The sequence below is a fragment of the Notothenia coriiceps genome, unplaced genomic scaffold (genome assembly GCF_000735185.1).
Source record: "Notothenia coriiceps isolate Sejong01 unplaced genomic scaffold, NC01 NC01_scaffold00021374, whole genome shotgun sequence".
NCBI lineage: Eukaryota > Metazoa > Chordata > Actinopteri > Perciformes > Nototheniidae > Notothenia > Notothenia coriiceps.
In genome coordinates, this window is record NW_011354075.1 from 27,683 (window position 1) to 33,941 (window position 6,259).

The window sequence follows — 6,259 nt, forward strand, 5'->3', positions numbered from 1 at the left end:
GTGTCGGGGGGCCCGGTTCAAATGGATAACACCCAAAAATCAATTTAAACGCAAAAGCCGGCCATTAAAAAGCAGACTTTTAGGGGCAAAACAAGTGGCCAGCGTTCGCACCTTCGTTAACAAAAACTGATGGGCAAATGGACAAAAGTGTGATTAAAGTGTTTGCGGGACCCGGCGCCAGCGAGCTCCAGACGTGTGGCATTGTGTCGGGTTTGTGGGCCGGCGGTTTAATGATGGTACCCATCATTTAAACGCAAAAGGGCCGGGCTTTAAAAACACTTTAGGGGGCAAACAGTGGCCGTCCACTTCGTTTCACAACTGATGGGCAAAATGGACAAAAGTGTGAATTAAAGTGTTTGCGGGACCCAGCAGCGAGCTCCAGACCGTGTGCATTGTGTCGGGGGGCCTGGTTCATGATAACACCCATGCATTAAACGCAAAAGCGCAAGGCATTAGAAAGCACTTAGGGCAAAACAGTGGCGCCGTCCACTTCGTTAACAAACTGTGGGCAAAATGGAACAAAAGTGTGATTAAACAGTGTTTGGCGGGGAACGCGCCAGCGAGCTTCAGACCGTGTGGGCATTGTGTCGGGGGGGCCTGGTTCATGATAACACCCATCATTTATAACGCAAAGCCGGCATTAGAAGGCACTTTAGGGCAAAAACAGTGGCGCGTCCACTTCGTTAAAAGCAAACGAATCGGCAAAATGGACAAAAGTGTGAATTAAAAGTGTTTGCCAGGAACGCCCAGCGAGCTCCAGACGCAGTGTGATTGTGTCGGGGGGCCTGGTTCATGATAACACCCCCCATCATTTAAACGCAAAAAGCCGGACCATTGAGAAGCACTTTAGGGGCAAAACAGTGGCCGCGTCCACTTCGTTAACAAACTGATGGGCAAAATGGATCAAAAGTGGATTAAAGTGTTTGCGGGACCCAGCCGAGCTCCAGAACCCGTGTGCATTGTGTCGGGGGCCCGGTTCATGATGGTACCCACAGTTTAAAACGCAAAAGCCGGCATTAGAAGCACTTTAGGGGCAAATAAAACAGTGGCCGCGTCCACTTTGTTACAGCAAACTGATGGGCAAAAATGGACCAAAAGTGTGATTAAAGTGTTTGCGGGAACCCCAGCGAGCTCCAGACCATGTGCATTGGTCGGGGGGCCCGGTTCATGAATGGTACGCATCATTTAAACGCAAAAGCCGGCATTCAGAAAGGCACTTTTAGGGGGCAAAAACAGTGGCCGCGTCCACTTCGTTAACAAACTGATGGGGCAAATGGAAAGCGGGGTGTTGTTTTTGGAAACGGCGCGAGTCGCTGCTCAGGCTGTGTGCATGTGTTAGGGACCCTAATGAAGGGTGTACATTGAGTGTATACATGTTTTAAATGAAGTAAGGATACCTCCAGGGCGGCATCACCACATTTTACACAGCCCAGGGAAGGTGCATGGACCCTGGTAATCATTTGATTATAGTGTTTTTAAATGTGTGGAAGCAGTGTTTTGTCACTTTCAAAACTCCTCCTGTCAATTGACCGGAGAATTGGGTGCTATGTTGTATTCAATCTGGCCATTAATATTCAGTGGAAACCGAAGTACGTCCATATGACAACCGGAGTGAATCCCATGTTAATTTGTGTCCAAAACCAGGAAGCATTCCTAGCCCCCGAAACCAGGGTCTGCATCACCACCCCCTCTTCCTAACCCCAACGCTCCTTGGGACGTGGGAACTGCCGCGGACCACTCCACCACCGACAACCCTCGACCCCACCCAGTCCTAACCGCCAGAACCACCCCACCTGACCTAACCCAACCCTAACCCCAACCCCAGACCCAACCCTAACCTAACCTAACCTAACCCTAACCCTACACCAACCCTAACCTCTAACTCGAAAACACTCGATGATCTCTGGGTCCATCACTGAGGTGTGTGCCTCAAACAAACATTATAAAGGACTATTTTGTTCCCGCAAAAACCTTCATTTTGAGGAACAAAAAACTACTGACTACCTGTCACTATGATTCACTAACTCTTTTTCCAAGGCCTATATGCTGTCTCTGCTGGTTGATGGGGACAAATCATGGCAACTGGAATCTTCAAGATCAGGAAAAAATGTGGTATTCTCACACTACCAATCTGTCCCACTAGATGGAGGCAGCGAGACCCACGAATGGATGGCTGTCTGACATAAGAGGTATCGCGAACCAACTCCACACCACTCAATTAGGGGGAATGCAACTTGCAGATGAACATAATTTTCGGAGTCATATTTAGAAAAATTAATCCTTATATTGTTTTATATTTTATTCTCTCTTGTTTTTAATCACATCTAATTTTTAGGGAGCCTAATAGCTTATTACGCCTGACCTTAAAATAATCCCTAAACGTCACTCCAGTTGGGGTTAGCGTGATCACATACACAGCGGTGCTGACAATCCATCCACTCCAGTCAATGGCACCGTAGCAGCAGGACTTGATTAAATGAGCCGTCTGAATACAGGAGCGAGCAGACTTGTATGCCATCCTGCGGGAATCCATTCAGATGCCTAACAGCTGAAAGTGCAGGACATGCTCTCATTCTTTGAGTACAACAATGTTCCTGTTGGCCTATTGGCCTATCCTCCGCTATAGCTGACCTCCAACAGCTTCACAGATTGCTGGGAAATTCTTGATGTCCAAACATATCCTGGCATCACAGACATCAGCTTCACACCATTTAGAATGCACTGCAGGATGGTCCTTATCCTTACAGACTGTTAATCTGATCAACAACATCCTCGCATGCTGCTTACTGCGGTGCCCCCTTCCATGCGGGCTGCAGATGCCTAATCGCTAAATCTTACCACTTCTGCGTAAAGAAGCACTTCCCGCAGTTGTCCTCACAGTCCCACTGTGCTCTTCTTGCACCGCCACAACCTTGTGGCCAAATCTAAAGATATAGAGTCCCACCTCTCCAACGAGTCTCTCAATGTTGCCAGTAAAGGCCAATAAACCAAAAATAAAAGCCCACGCCGCTGAATTACAGATTGTTCCGACAGCTGTGTCAGGAAAATGATTAGACCTGTTGAGCGTCCTTCTTCTCCACAATCACTGATGTCGCTGGCCTCTCAAAAAGGAAACTGTGCCTTGCTCGTTTTGTGAGCTGTTTGACAACAGCATGCTGTGTGGAGTTTCCTGAGAGAAGGTGGAGGTGCAGGCTCTCGGGGAACAGTGTGTCATCAGCCGCTGCGACATCATGTAACCTCGCAGACTTTCTTTGGCAAAATGAATGAAGTCACGCTGAAGCTCCAAAGGAAAAGGAGTTACTCTGATCCAGAGCAGCAAGGCGGTCATTCCACAGTCTCAACCCTCCAGGCTGGAATCATATACCGGGCAGAGCATAAGGCAGGAAGCAGTTTGCTCATTTTCCCATTTCCCACTGTTGACCAAGGTGATCTAGCCTAGGCTACTAAATAATGATAATAATAAATAATACATGTAATAAATGTAGGCTACTCTATGCAAACACTATATTTGTGTTCCTGGTTAGTATAAATAACTTATGTTCTGAATGTACTATGAGAATAAAGAAACATCAATTAGTAAACTAATTAGCAATAAAATAACCAGTTTAAAATCGGATGGTAACATTCTGCACCGATAACAATTTCCTGGTTATACTCTATTGCAGGTGTCTGAGGCTCTTACCGATGAGCGCCTCCTCATTTACACAGACCACCTGAGGATGGTGAATGCCGACTTGAAGATCCGCTTCAGAGATCTTTTGGACCTCGATGTTCCCACCTGGGTGTGCAGCCCTTTCAGGCGGACGTGGCGGAATGCGAGCCAGCAATACAGGAGCATCTCATCGACATCCAGAGTGACGATGAGGCCCAGGCTATTTTCCGCACCTCTGGCTGGGGCAACATGTGGGTCAAATACTCTCAGCGTTACCCGGCTCTCTGGGAGAAAGCGAGGCTGCTTCTTCTGGCTTTCCCAACCACATACCTCGTGGACCAGGGATTCAGCCAGGTCCTCCACATGCAGTCCAAGTACCGCAATCGCTTGAACTTGACGGCCTCAGGTGCACTGCGACTGAAACTAAGTTCTCTGCAACCCGCAGTGAAGAAACTGGCGGGGAACCACCAAGCGCAGGGCTCACACTAACCTTCCCCCCCCCCGCAATTTGGCGAAATGCAACACCTTTCCGACCTGTTAGTTCTTTAGGCCTAATGTACAGTTTTGTAGCCTACTTTTTGTTCTGCACTGGACATGTGTGAAATTGCTGCTGTTCCGTAGCAGTCTGTTTGTATTCTCTGCTCTTGTCTGAGTTTGTTTAACACTCATAAATATCATTTTTATTCACATTCACATGGCTTTCCTGCTCTCTGGTAAACTAATGATAATGATATTCCAACTGCCCAGTTAAATCAAATCTATTATTTGGCATTCAGTGACATGCTTTTTAAATGATATAACACAGAATATTAGTCAACATTAATATTCAGGGAAGAAAATAAGTCTACTTTTTTTGATGGGGGGCGGTAAGAGACCTGGATAATGGACAGGGGGGCGCTGGCCCAAAAAAGGTTGAGAACCCCTGGGGTTTGGCAATGCACGTGGCCGTGGCTCATTCCCCTGATAGGTGGAGAGTTGACCAATAAGCGGAGCACCTCTTTGTGACGTAGAAAAGTGTTGAAATCTGGATCCGTTTTTTCCAGATCCGTTGCAGCCCCTTTTTTTAGAGATTTGGCTAAGGAGGAAAATAGAGAGGGTTGTGTTTTCTGACACTTGGTGAGTTCCCTGGAACACCGAGGACACATATTCATGTATAAAAGACGTACAAAGGTGCATTTTGCATGATAGGTCCCCTTTAAGTATTGTTTACAAAATAACAAAGCAGTTGTGTTGCTTTGCTGTTTTCAGATTGTACATTTCTTATAGATGAAATCAGATGACTGAGCTGATACGATACGGGAACACCACAGGATGACTCATGACATGGAATTGCAGTCAACCAAAACTGAGGAGGATCAACAAAACCTTTACTCATTCGCCTTTCATCCAATATGGATGTTAGTTATGGGTTTTCTAATGTCAGTGGCACACCCAGAAATCATCCTGTACCTGAAATAGATTGTTGACAGATGTTTTGGTCCAATTAAAACACCCTACTGTATCCAAGATATATAAGGAGTGTACACCGTCATCTCCTAATGATAATTATAGAATACAGTAGCAGTCTTATTCTTTTATAATCTGAATTCAAACCCTTATTTAATTGTTTAATTGGCTTAAATCGAATGTTGAAAGATGGCAGTTCACCACCCAGTTGATTTATTGTAATAAACTGGTTAAGAAGGAATTCGATAACGTCAGCATTTTGTACCATTTGGGCGGTTAACCTGACGACATGTAAAGGACATTAATCGGCCCCTTTCTTGTCTGATTAATATAATTGACATGAAAAGGTCACTGAGCTCTGATAGAGCAATGGAAACAAGTATTCTTCCAAATGGAATGATGACTCATAACCTCATTAAGGTTAGATAAAAGACTTGACGGTCATGCATATTTTGAGTTTGCTTGATTATAGTTATAGAAACAGGAGACTTAAGGTTAAGACAATTGTAAAAAAAAATGTAAATTGGGGATAATTATTACAGTTGAATAATTAGGACAATTGAATAATTATGAAAGCTGAAAAACTGCATACTCAACCACAGTCACCTGCATGCAATGTGTCCCAGCCAGTGAGTATTATTAGTCAGCCATCAAAGTCTCATATTTCCTATTTCAACATTGATAATTACCAGTCTCAATATGTTGCCAGTGTTACCATACACTATTGTATATGTGAACATAATATTGCAATAATTATACGCTAAATTCAACCCTCCCAGTAACACTGCTGCATTGTTCTGGTATACAATTCTGCTATCCACGCACATCTACTGATCAACTGATGGCAACAGATTAATTTTTGCTTTGAAATATGCTCTAGGGATCCTAAATCGCAAATTATCAAAGCTGACTTATTTGAACAATATCCCCTGTTATTTCGATATGATGATCACATATTTCCACTGGTTTTCTCCCCATAATAAACATTTGCATGGAATATTCCAGGAAACCGTTTTTGGGTATTTGCTTAACAACAGGTACAACAGGTTCAACTGGTCTGACGATAGCAATCTCAGCAGGAAATCGTTGGAGAAACACCCCCTCTGTCAGTTACCCAAGTTGTCACGCAGAAACAAGGGACAGGTGACTGACGCGACATTC